At 44.9% G+C, this 13286-nt stretch overlaps 1 protein-coding gene across 1 annotated transcript in view; it reads left to right on the forward strand.

The window, feature by feature from the left end:
- Positions 1-13286, forward strand: part of LOC126184673 (dnaJ homolog subfamily C member 2) — a 187341-nt gene that overhangs the window by 133922 nt on the left and 40133 nt on the right. The gene's annotated exons all lie outside the window — the stretch shown is intronic.

A 13286-nucleotide genomic window follows, 5' to 3' on the forward strand; every position in this document is an offset into this window, starting at 1 on the left:
AGAAACGAGGCTGCTGACACTTCTGTGAAGGCTGCAAATCTCCTACCTTGGCCCATTTGTTCTATTCCTTCCAATGATGTTCATGTTGCCGTCTGTCAGCAGGTGGTGTCACTTTGGCATCACCACTGGCCTTCCCTTCATGGGAACAAGCTTCGCGGAATTAAACCTCTCCCATCGGCTTGGCTGACCTCCTCTTGGCCCTCTCGCTGTGAGATTAGTGTAGCTAGGTTGTATATTGGACACTGTCATTTTAGCCATCACCATTTGTTAGGTGGTGATCCCCCTACTGCTTGTGCTCATTGTTGTCAACCGTTGGCGGTTCGCCATTTCCTCAGTGCATTCTAATGTATGTTTGCCATCTGAGTTTTCGGCCGTTTCAGCGAATGACATGTGGGCTGTTAAGGGTCCCCCCACTCCCTGCCCCCCTGAGCTATTGTAGTCCGTTCTTCCTTCCCTGGCTGCATTTCCTTCATCCTGCTCCTGTTCCTCCCTCCACATCCTTGGTCCTGTTCCAGTGCTCCCTCCTTCCCTTCTCTCGGTGGTTTAGTGTTAACCATTTGGAGAACAACTCCCTCCCTAGCATCTATTAGCATCGTGGAATCCTCTCCTCCCTTCCTTCCCCACCATAGTCCCCCCTCCACCCTGCTAGGTCACCAGCACATGTAGCCAGTCCGTGCGGTGGGGCTGTTATGTAGCCATCTGACTGAGCCCCCCAAGATATCACACTTCTGATACCTGAGTTGTTCCCACCCCATATATGCCAAGGAATGGTTGCTTGTCTTCTTAGAGCATCGGAACTCCCAGCAGTGGCTGCTGTGCCAAGCGGCTCTTGCTGTGGCTGGCTGTCACCCATGGGGAGAGCCTTGGTCAGAGTAGGTGGTATCAGGGTGGATGCTTGGCACATGAAACGTATCAAGCTGCAAAAATCTGGCTGTTCTCAAACAGCTCTCTCTTCAAATGGTGAATGATCATTGAATGCTGCTTCATATGACCTGGAAGCCTTCCCTTGGCTGTTCTCAAATTGCCATCTCTTCAGATGGTGAAGGATCATTGAATGCTGCTTTGGTTGGTTGTTTGGGGAAGGATACCAGACAGCGAGGTCATCGGTCTCATCGGATTAAGGAAGGACAGGGAAGGAAGTCGGCCATGCCGTTTCACAGGAACCATCCTGGCATTTGCCTGGAGCAATTTAGGGAAATCACAGAAAACCTAAATCAGGATGGCCGGATGTGGGATTGAACCGTCGTCCTCCCGAATGCAAGTCCAGTGTGAATGCTGCTTTGTATGACCTTCCCTTTACTGGCTACACCATGGGAGGAGGGCCAGGCTCGCCAACTTGGGATGAAACACTTTCCTTGCTACCTCATCTGTAACGTTGTATTTTGTAGAAAATATCAAGGAAAAGTTTGGTGAACTGGAGTCTCTCACTAAGATTTGGTCGGGCTCCCTGTTGATCAAAGTTTCTTCTGCTGCCCAATCTGCAGCTCTTTGCACTTGTGGTCATCTTGGCAGTGTCCTGGTGTCTTATTACCCCTTATCGATCTCTGAATATGATCCAGGGAGTGGTTTTTCATAGGGACCTTATCCTGGAAATTGATGGCGAACTCCAGGCTAATCTGGAGTGACACAGCGTTCATTTTGTTTGACGTGTGCAAAAGGGTTGTAAAGACAATCGCATCAATACCAGAGCCTTCATTCTGTCTTTTGAGAGGGTACCCTCCTAGAGAATGTCAAGGTTATGTGATGTGAAGCCATACATCCTACCATGAGGTGCTTTCGGTGCTTGTGTTTTGGACATATGTCTTCCCGCTGTGCGGCAGACCCTGTATGTGGTGACTGTGGACACCCACTCCTTGAAGGAAACCCCTGTGTTCCAGCTTCTCTGTGTGTCAATTGTCATGATCATCACTCTCCTCGCTCTCCATGCCAAGACGATCACAAGCACGCTGAGGTGCAGATTGGGTGGCAGCAGCAGCTTTGATCAACAGGGAGCCCGACCGCATCTTAGTGAGAGCTTGCCCAGCTTACAAGAGAGAAAAGAAGAGCCAAGCGTACAAGTCCCTGGATCACGTGTCTTATTCTGAGGCTTGCCAAAAATATGAGACTCCATCCAGTATCACTTTCTTGAACTTTTGCCTCGGTTACATCCTTTCCTTCTTCTAACCTCTTCCTTACTGGAGCCGCTCAGTCCCCCTAGCTGAAGAAGTGCCACCCTTCTCCGTCCCCTGCCACTGATAGGGTTCGCTCCAGGACCCCTTTCCCCAGTGTCTCTCAGGCTAGAAGCCTACTACCACAACTCAGCCATGAGAACGCGCCATCTATGTGCCTCAAGGTCACTCACTCTCTTTCGGTTCCAGATCTTGCAGAAGCCTGTACTCCATCTGTGCCCTGCCCTCCTCCATCTCCAAAAGAGGAGGAGGAGGAAGAATGTAAGTCCCAGGATAAGCTCCTGCCCCCCCTCCTCATCCCCACCTCATCACCCCCACCAGTGCCCCCGGAGGTGCCATCTCCTCCCTCACAACATGAGTCTGGCATCTTATTTATGGATGTCACACCATTTTTGTCGGTGACAACCACTGACTAAGTGGTTATTTATGTCTAACCTAGACTCTCGCCACACGATAATCTGGTGGAATTGCAATGGATACTATCGTCACCTACCTGAAATACAATGTCTTCTTTCCTCCTATTCTGCATTCCGTCTTGGTCTTCAAAAATGCGCTTACATGATGACCGCTCTTGAATGTTTCATGGTTATCTGTAGTTCTGTCGGAACCGTGCTGGGCCCGGGATAGCATCTGGAGGGGTCTGCGCTTTGGTTTGCTCCAGTGTTATTAGTGACTGGATACCCCTTCATACCAACCTGGAAGCAATAGTAGTTAGAGTGCAAGCAATAGTGGTTAGAGTGCAAACAACTTGGCTGTCACTGTTTGCAATGTCATACCTCCCTCCAGGTAGGCCACTTCCTTATGTTGAACTTTCTACCTTAATACAGCAACTCCCACTCCCGTTTCTTCTCCTTGGGGACTTCAGTGCTTACCACCCACTATGGGGTAGTGCCACTTCAATGGGTAGGGGTCTCCTAATTGGCCAACTTATTACAGAATTTGATTTGTCTCCCCTCAGTGACGGTTCCCCTACCCACTTCAGTGCCGCTCATGGCACCTTTATTGCTGTCAATCTCACAATCTCCTCCTCTGCTCTCGTGGCTTCCCTACATTGCTCACCTCACGATGATCTTTGTGGCAGTAACCAGTTTCCGGTGATTCTCTCATTTCCTTGCCACTGACAGCCAGACAGACCCCTACATCGGGCATTCCGCATGGCCAATTAGCATTTTTATGTTTGCTGTGCACTTCGACACCTCTGTCAAATGCATAGATGCAATCGTGCACAGTCTCTCTGCCAGTATTCTTCATGCTGCTGGCTATGCTGTCCCCCTATCCACAGGTCCCCCTTTTCGCTGACTGGTACCATGGTAGACCAAGGACGTAGCAATTGCTGTCCAGGACCGCTGATGGGTGCTGCAGCAATTAAAATGACACCCTTCACAGATCAACTTCCTCACTTTTAAGTGTCTCCATGCTAAGGCTCATTACCTTATTAAGCAGAGTAAAAAGGAGTACTGGGATCGCTGTGTTACGTCCCTGGGGCATATGCCTATTCATCGCAGGTTTGGTCAAGCTCCATAATCTTCTGGGCTGCCAGTGACAGTCAACTATCCAGGGTCTTATTCTCAAAGGTACTCTGTGTAGTGATACATTGGTCCTTGTAGAACACCTTGTGACACACTTTGCAACGACATCAGTGTCCTATTCCTATCCGACTACCTTTCTCCATCAGAAATGCCAAATTGAACAGACTCCGTCTGTTTCAACCCCCTTGTGAACCCTATAATGAACCCTTCACTGAAGGGAAATTCCTGCGGGCTCTTACCTCTTCACATGGTATGGCCCCAGGCCCGAATTCCATCCACAACCACATGATCCAACACTTGGATGTTACCCAGAGGCAACATCTACTCAGGGTCTTCAACCGCAATTGGCTCATGGATGCTTTTCCATCGCAATGTCGAGACAGTGTAGTTATCCCTGTCCTTAAGCCCGGGAAGAACCCAGCATCTCTCAACAGCTACCACCCGATTAGCCTGTCAAACGTACTTTGTAAAATGCTTGAGAGGATGGTTAACTTCCAATTATGTTGGCTATTCGAATCTTGTGGCCTTTTGTCCCCATATCACTATGGCTTCCAGAGCAATGGTCATCAACTGATTGTTTACTCAGACTGGAAACAGCAATCCGACAGGTTATAACTAAATGCCAGCACCTTGTCGTGGTCTTCTTTGACCTACATAAAGCATACGACGTGGCTTGGCACCATCACAGTTTATTTACCCTCCATGAGTGGAGCTTTCGCGGCCCTCTTCTGATTTTATCTGCAAGTTTTTATCCCACCAGCTCTTCCGGGTTCGAGTTGGCATTTCACTTAGCACCCTTTGGATTCAGGAGAATGGTATCTTACAGGGCTTGTGTTGAGTGTCACACTCTTCCTCTTAGCCATCAATGGGCTTGTAACCAATGTTGGGCCTCTGGCTACCCTGGCGTTGTATGTAGACGATTTTGGCATCTGGTGCGCTCTTACTCTGCTGAGTGCCGGCTCTAAGGTGCCATCTGATAAGCCTCTCTAAGGGCCGTCTCCCATGGCTTTCAGTTTTCTCCCTCCAAAATGTGGATTATGTATTTTTGTAGTCGACCCACAGTACACTTCAAACCAGAACTTTATTTAGGCGACCAGCTCCTAGATGTTGTAGCAGAGTCCCGTTTCTTGGGCCTTACTTTTGATGAAAGGCTGACAGGGCTGGCCCATATTCGCCACCTGCAGACTACAGGCATGTGGAAGCTTAATGCTCTCCACCTCCTAGCCCACACATCTTTGGGTGCAGACCATGCTGCCCTTCTCCATCTTCAGTATACTCTGGTCTTGTCAAGACTAGATTATAGTAGTCAGGTTTATGGCTCAGTGGCTCCTTCCACTCTGAAAATACTTGACCCTGTTCACCATTGTAGGGTGCATCTGGCTACTGGCGCCTTTCGCAGTAATCCTGTTGGCAGTCCCCTCACAGAAGCGAGAATTCACCCTGTACAAATGTGACGGAACCAGCTCCTAATTTCTTACGCAATCACCATTCGCCAATTCTGTGACCACCCTATGTACCCTGTCCTCGTTGTAAACAAGGGATGTCTCTCTCCTGATAACAGCCCACGGATGGGATTGGCGGTTGGAATGCATCTCACTTTCCTCTGTCGGGATCTCCAGCTCCACTTACTGCAATGCGCCCCATGTATTTCCTTCCACGCCCCTCTCCCTGTGGATGGTGCCTCGACCATGGATTAGGACAGACCTACTCCAGGGTCCTAAGGTATCTGTCGTCCCTATGGTCTTCCAGCATCTTGTACATTCCATCCTTGCCGAGTTCCAGGGTGCCACCACTTCTACAGTGATAGTTTTAAGAAGATAAATAAGACGGGATATGCTTTCACATCTCCTACTGGCTTAAAACACCGTTTATTGCTGGGATCATGTAGTGCGTTCACAGCAGAGCTTCTAGCTATTCACAGTGCACTACTTTTTATTACTTAGGCCTCTGTCCAAAGTGTTTTAATATGGACCGACTTGATAAGTAGCCTTCAGGCCATCAACCGATGCTACTCTCGTCGCCTTTTGGCCTCTGCTGTCAATGACCTTCTCTCTGCCCTTGGTCGTGCTGCTTGTTCAGTTGTTTTTCTCTGGATCCTAAGAACCGCCCCCACAATGTGGTTGTGAAGTCAGACTGACGGTATCCCATATATTGGTGAAATGTTCATTTCTTTTGGCCCTTCGCACTAAGTATAGTCTTCCACATTCCTTAATTTTAATATTAGCAGACAATTCACAGAAGGTTGAACTAGTTCTCAGTTTCCTCCATGAAAGTGGTTTTATTTTCTGATATAAGGTTTTGTTTTACTCCTAGAGCAGGGCAAGGTGGCTGTGGTTAGGGTGGTATTTTCTCAATCTGGGACCTGATGACAACTCCCCCTTGGAAAGACTGTTCTTTCTTTCCAGTTTTTAGATTTGCTCTACTCTCTTATGCCTTCTACTGAGTGTGTTTTAACTTCCTAGTTTTGTAGTTTGACTCCTCTTACTGGATCCGTCCACTTTTAGCGGACCTTCTCTCTTCTGCGAGTAACTTTGGAATTGTGGGACTGATGACCTCACTGTTTAGTCCCATACCCCCTCAATTAATTAATCAATCAATTGCTTTTTATCTGTCGTAGCAGTGTGGTGGAAGACATTTAATCTTTAGTTCAGGACCTCTGTTGTCTCTACGACATATTTTGTGGACCTTTCTCCAAGATCGAGTCCTTGTTCTTAACTGTCTTTCCCTCCATTGATTGGGCTTAATGTGTAGTTGCTTTTAACTCTCTTTTTTTTTTTTTTTTTTTTTTTTTTTTTTTTTTTTTTTTTTTTTTTTTTTTTAACCTAATGTTCTGACATGGGTGCATATGACTAATTGATTTTGCACCTCAAAACAAAACAAAACAAAAATGGTTTAAATGGCTCTAAGCTCTATGGGACTTAACATCTGAGGTTATCAGTCCCCTAGACTTAGAACTACTTAAACCTAACTAACCTAAGGACATCACACACATCCATGCTCGAGGCAGGATCCGAACTTGCGACCGTAGCAGCAGCGTGGGTCTGGACTGAAGTGCCTAGAACCACTCGGCCACAGCAGCTGGCAAAAAAAAAAAAAGTATTCCACACTAACTTGACTCAACAGCATATGTCAGTATGGTCAGCTGTCTCCATGCTCGTGCTATAATCTGTAACGCAATGAGGTTTCTTGATTATTTCACTGATAGTTCTGTCCATCTCTTCTGTCTGAAATCTTTGTGCTCAACATCCACACTACTGTTTTGTTGCACCACTTCAGTGCAAACATTGTATTGTGTCAATGGACTCTGACAGTTCCTCATCATTTCAGTTTGTCTTGTAGTTTTAGCATGTTGCACCTGTTACTGTGAACAGTACCACATGCAGCCATTACTTGGTTACAAAGCCAGAGGAACATGTATGGGATTGAATAACAGTTTTTGGTATAAGGAGTTTTCCCTCATTTCAAATACAACTTTATGGGTGTTGCCACTGTCACCACTTTTCCTCAAATTGTGGAAGCCAATTTCTATAGTTGCACCTATATACACAATAAAATTCAGGAGTTAAACAGTCCAATAATTGCGCAGCACAAATGTTCTTATTCCAGACCTACTTCTTTTGGCTGGGATATACAGTTTGAAAGATAATTGCCCTTTGAACAACAATATGCCTTCATCAGTGCAGAGCGTTTGATATGGATGAGATTTACTCTAGAATGTTGTGCAAACTTTATCCACAATGTTTCTAACTTTGAATATCCCTTCTCCTTCAGTACTAGCAGAGTTGTCACTAAAGTGAAGCATTCTCAAAGTTTAAGGTGAATGATCTGTGAGCATAATTTTACCGAAAACTGCTGTATTGTAGAGTATTTCCCTGCACCAGTAGCGACTCATTTTCAGCATTTTCACATGAGCCATAAGAAGACAAATAGCAATGAAGGAATAGAGTTCCTCAAATCTTGTTTCTTTCCACTTTGAAAATGGGGAATGCACTTTTTCTGGCATATTTGCCTTGGTGTATAAATAAAATCTGTTTGTTTCATCTGCAATATATTTCATTAGATCTTCAGTTAGAGATATCAGGAACAATGACAGAATGCTAAAATTTTGCTCTAATCCACACTTGTGTCCTGAAACTGAATCATCAGATGCATGCATAAATGGATGAAAATCAGTTCTCTTTTAGTAAAACATGTCTCTAGAGTGTGCTCTTCTTCCAAAAATTATGCCCTCACTATCATAAATTTCAGATTCTGAAGAATGTTTCTCTCTTGTAGAGACAGATGTGTTGCGCCAGTTGATGTACACTGTTCAGGACTGTTACTTCGAGATTCAGTCAATGAGTCATCACTGTCATCCCTATCAAAGATTTTAGTATTAAAGAACACCAGTCACCAAAAAGCGGAAGCATTGCGTTGTCAAAAGGCGCGCGCGCCCACACACACACACACACACACACACACACACACACACACACACACCCTATGCCCCTACATGAGTCCAGCAATACTGACTCTGCCAGTACTATTTTCTGGCAGATCGGCTAGTGGTGGTGCGAGTGGGGTAGAGAATGGAGATGGGTGGCTAGCAGCTTGGAAGGAGGCCGGTTTGCTGGCTAGGAATGCAGGAGGGAGGATTGGCAGGTGTAGTTGTAGCAGCCACTGGGAAGTAGCAAATGCTGAACGTGATGTGGGGACGTGAATTTGGAGGGGGTTAGCAGATGGAGGAAGGAGATACTGCTGAATGGAGAGTGTGTGGACAGTGGGCTACTTGAGTTTGAGGCCAAGACGATTATGGGGGTGGAGGATGTGTTGTAGGGATAACTCCCATCTGCATTGTTCAGAAGCTGGTGGTAGAGGTAAGAACCCAGATGGCTCAAGTTGTGAAGCACCCATTGAAATTGAGCACACTGTGCTCAGCTGTGTGTTATGCCAGTAGCTGGTCATCTTTGTTCTTGTCAGCAGTTTAGTGTGGCCATTCATCCTAGTGGACAGGTAGTTGGTAGATATACAAACATAAAAGCCTGTGCAGTGTTTGCAGCAGAGCTGGTATATGACATGGCTACTTTCACAGCTGGCCCAACCACTGATGTGATGGGATAAGCCTGTGACAGGACTGGAGGAGGAGATGCTGGGTGGGTGGATTGGGCAGGTCTCGAACCTTAGTCTCTGTGGCAAGGGTTTGGGAGAGGGAGTGGCATAGGAATGCACAAGGATGTTGTGTAGGTTGGGTCGGTGACAGAACATCACTTTTGGAAGGGTGGGAAGGATCTTGGGTAGGATGAGAGATGATCAAAGCCCTGGTGAAGTATATGGTTCAGTTGTTCCAGTCCAAGATGATATTGGGTGACGAGGGGGTGGGAGCACTCCTTTGTAGCTGACTGTTGGGGGTGGTGGTGGGGGGGATTTGGGGTGTGTGAGGATACGGCATGGGAAGTCTTTTTGTGGACTGGATTTGAGGGCTATTGATAGACTGTGAAGGCCTTTGTGAGGCTTTCGGCATACTGGGCAAGGGAGTTCTCGCCACTGCAGATATGTCCTCCATGGGTGGCTAGGCTGGATGAGAGGAATTTTTTGGTGTGGAACTGATGGCTGCTGTTGAAATATAGGTATTGTTGCTGGTCATAGGGTTTAAAGAGGACAGAGGCGTGGATGAAGCTATCAGGGAGATGGAGGTCAACACCCAAAAATGTGGCATGTTAGGTAGAGGAGGACCGGGTGAAGCAGGCAGGAGAAAAGGTTTTGAGGCTGTGAAGGAATATGGCTAAAGTGTTTTGGCCCTGAGTCCATATTATGAAGGTATCATCAATGAATGTGAACCAGAATGGTGATTGGGATGTCATATACCAACTCTGCTGCAAACGCTGTACAGCTTTTTATGTTGGTATGACTACCAAACAGCTGTCCACCAGGATAAATGGCCACCACCAAACTGTTGTCAGGAACAAAGTTGGCCACCTGGTGGCACAACATGCAGCTGAGTACAACATGCTTAATTTTAATGGCTGCTTCACAACCCGAGGCATCTGGATCCTTCCCTTCACCACAAACTTCTCTGAACTGTTCAGATGGTAGTTATCCTTACAGTAAATCCTTCGCTCCTGTAAACATCCTGGCCTCAACCTCATATAACCCACTGTCCCCACACCCTCCATCCAACAGTTTCCTCTTCTTCCGTCCTGTCATCCCCTACCAGTTCACGTCCCCATGTCATCTGCCATCCATCCATCCCGCATTCCAAGCTGCTAACCACCCAAACCTGGTCCCTCTCCCTGCCCACAGCCTCCCTCTCTACCACCCCACCTGACACTACCACCATCACCACTAGCTCAACTGCCACAATCCAATGCTTATTTAACTGTAAAGTACGTACATTCTAGATGAACTTTCCAACCGTGAAAGAGTTCATTCTCACTTTCGCTTCTAGTTAGAAGTTCTATGATTTTTTCATCTATACAACGACGACAGTATGCCATTTTATCAGTCATAAATGGAGGTGAAAACAGTTACACAAATAAAATCACAGCAACACACACTCACACACACACACACACACACACACACACACACAGAGACCAAACGTTGGAAAACTACTAAGCAGGCGGTCAAAAATAGGGCTACCTGGCCACAAAGTGGCCTGCAGATTAAAGCATACAGAGCACACAGGCACTCGAGGAGGAGGACATTTTAATCCATTCAGAGCACAAAGATGGCGGTAAGGTCGCACGCATAAACATGTATAGAGGTCCTTCTAGAAGGAATAAAGGACAGTAGCAATGGTGTACGTTAACGTGTCTAGAGCAGTCAAAGTGTTGAGCAAATAACCCAGTCCTTTATTCCAAACAACTTTCAATCAGTCTAGCATTACATCATTACTATCCACTCATTTTCTCTGCATATACTGATGAGTCCTACAAACAATTTCTCAATGAATACATGATCAGCATTACCCATGCAGCATAGCAAAAAGTAATGTTGCTTTCTTCGCTTTATTACACACTGAAATTAAATTAGTTTATCATTAAATGCTGCAGTATATCACTGATGTGACATTGTTCTTTGCTGTAACATAAGCCCAACCTACTCCATTGGCCTTGTGCACTGGGCTGTCAAGTCTGTGAACTTTTCTCAGATGTAAATTACTTACTCCAAAAGCTGAACATATATGAACAAATTCACGGATTTAATCATACCTTAGAGAAGTAGCTTGCTGGAGGTTAGCTTAAGTAGTCATCATCTGCTTGTTTGCAGTAAACGGACGTCAAAATGCTACTACTTCAAAGCTGTTCCTAACTGTTCATTTACTTCCAGTTGAGAGACTGTGTTCATTTGTGGAGCTTTTTAAAGAGAAGAAAAATCCTTGACTACTGTTATACATACAAAGGATTCAGAAAGGTAGTAACTGTGTTGCCTTGTTTCAGACTCCAAAATGCACTAATGACACACGATGATTATGGGCAGGATTATGGAATTTACCTTCCTCCAGACGACAGTATAGAAGCAGCAACACTAGTACTAGTGTTGTTGTTGTTGTTGTTGTTGTTGTTGTTGTCAGTCCAAAAAATGATTTTATGCAGTTCACCACACTACTCTAGGCTGTGCAGGCCTCTTCATCTCTGAATAACCACTGCAACCCACATCCATTTGAACCTGCTTACTGTTCTCGTAACATTGGTCTCCTGCAATTTTTACCCCATCACTTTCCTCTAGTACAAAATTGATGATTCTTTGATGTCACAGAATGTGTCCTATCACCCAAACCCTTTGTTCAGTCAAGTTACTCCACGACTTCTTTTTTTCTCCTTGAGTTCTGTTCAATAACTTTTCGTTAGTTACATGACCTATCCATCAAATTTTCAGCATTCTACTTCTGTAGCACCATATTTCAAAAGCTTCTATTCTCTGTATTCGATGTTAACAAATTTCTTTTCTCAGAAACGTTTTACTTGTCATTTTAATTCTATATTTTATATCCTCTGTACTTCAGCCATCACCAGTTATTTTACTGTCCATACAGCAAAACTCATCTACTACTTCAAGTGCCCCGTTTCGTAATATAATTCCATCAGTATCACCTGAATTAATTCAGTTACATTTCATTACTATTGTTTTCATTTTGTTATTGTTCATCTTATATTCTCCTTTGACGTCACTATCCATTCTGCTCAACTGCACATGGAAGTTCCTTGCTGTCTCATAGAATTGCAATGTCATAATTCAAACCTCAAAGTATTTATTTCCTGTCCTTGATGTTTACCCCCTTTCCATATTACTTCTTGCTTTCCTTCACAATTTGCCCAGTGTTCAGACTGAAGAACGTAGGGGACAAGCTATCACCCAGTCTCACTCCCTCCTCAGCCACTGCTTCCATTTCGTGCCCTTCGACTCTTAAAACTGCCATCTGGTTTCTGTACAAGTTCTAAAGAACCTTTTGCTCCCTGTATTTTAGCCCCTCTACATTCAGAAATTTAGAAGAGTATAATCCAGTCACCGCTATCAAAAGCTTCCTCCCTCTCTACAAGGGCATGCTGACAAGTAATGCCTCTGAATTTTTTATGTAAAAGTTTTCTAAGAGTGTTAAATATGATAAAGGGTAACCTTCTTCATCTTTATTCTTCATGTCTGCATATTCATTTCTCAACAGTTACCCTGGCGAAGAACACATTTATCATGACGAGAGACCAGTTTGTTGATACCATCATTGTAGAGTGTTTGTCGATGTTGACAGAACCACAACCTCAGTTCTGCTTGCACCAATTCGTCCCTATCAAAGTGAAGTCCTCGAAGGTGTTCAGATTTTGGAAACATATGAGAATCAGATGGGACCAAATTGGGGCTGTATGAAGGATGATTGATGACAGTGAATCCAAGTCATCAGATTGTTGCAGATGTTGCAGCACTCGTGCGTGGTCTAGCATTGTCATGCTGAAGGAGAGGGTGCTCCATGTGTGGACAAACATGCTACACTTAGAAACCCTCTTGCAGCAGAGGGCTGTGAAGAATAAAGATGTAGAATGTTAATAACATTTGTTTTATTAAAAAGCTTTAAGAATTTTCACAAAAAGATCAGAGGCATAACTTTTCACCATGCCCTTGCACAAATGTTCTAAACAAACCTTTGCCTTTGCTTAACCTATTTTCTAAGAGAAGTCATAGGGTAAGTATTGTATTGCATATTCTTACATTTCTCCAGAAACCAAACTGATCTTTGCTGAGGTTGGCTTCTACCAGTTCGTACATTCTTCTGTAAATAATCCAAATTAGTATTCCGCAACCATGACTTAAACTGATAATTCAGTAATAGTCACACCTGTCATTACATGCTCTCTTCGGAATGGGTATTGTTAGTCTTCTTGACATATGAAAGTGTTTCGCCTGTCTCATATATGCTGCGCAGTAGGTAGGATAGTTTTGTAATGGCTGGCTATCCTAAGGGTACCAGCAGTTGTGATGGAATGTTGCCCACTCTGAGGCCTTGTTTCTGTTTAAATCCATCAGTACTGTGTCAAATCCTTCTTGTAGTATCATATCCCCCATCTCATCTTCATGTACTTACTCTTTCCTTTTTATAGTATTACCTTCAAGTTCATCT

This window comes from Schistocerca cancellata, chromosome 4, assembly GCF_023864275.1.
Source record: "Schistocerca cancellata isolate TAMUIC-IGC-003103 chromosome 4, iqSchCanc2.1, whole genome shotgun sequence".
NCBI classification, from domain to species: Eukaryota; Metazoa; Arthropoda; class Insecta; order Orthoptera; family Acrididae; genus Schistocerca; species Schistocerca cancellata.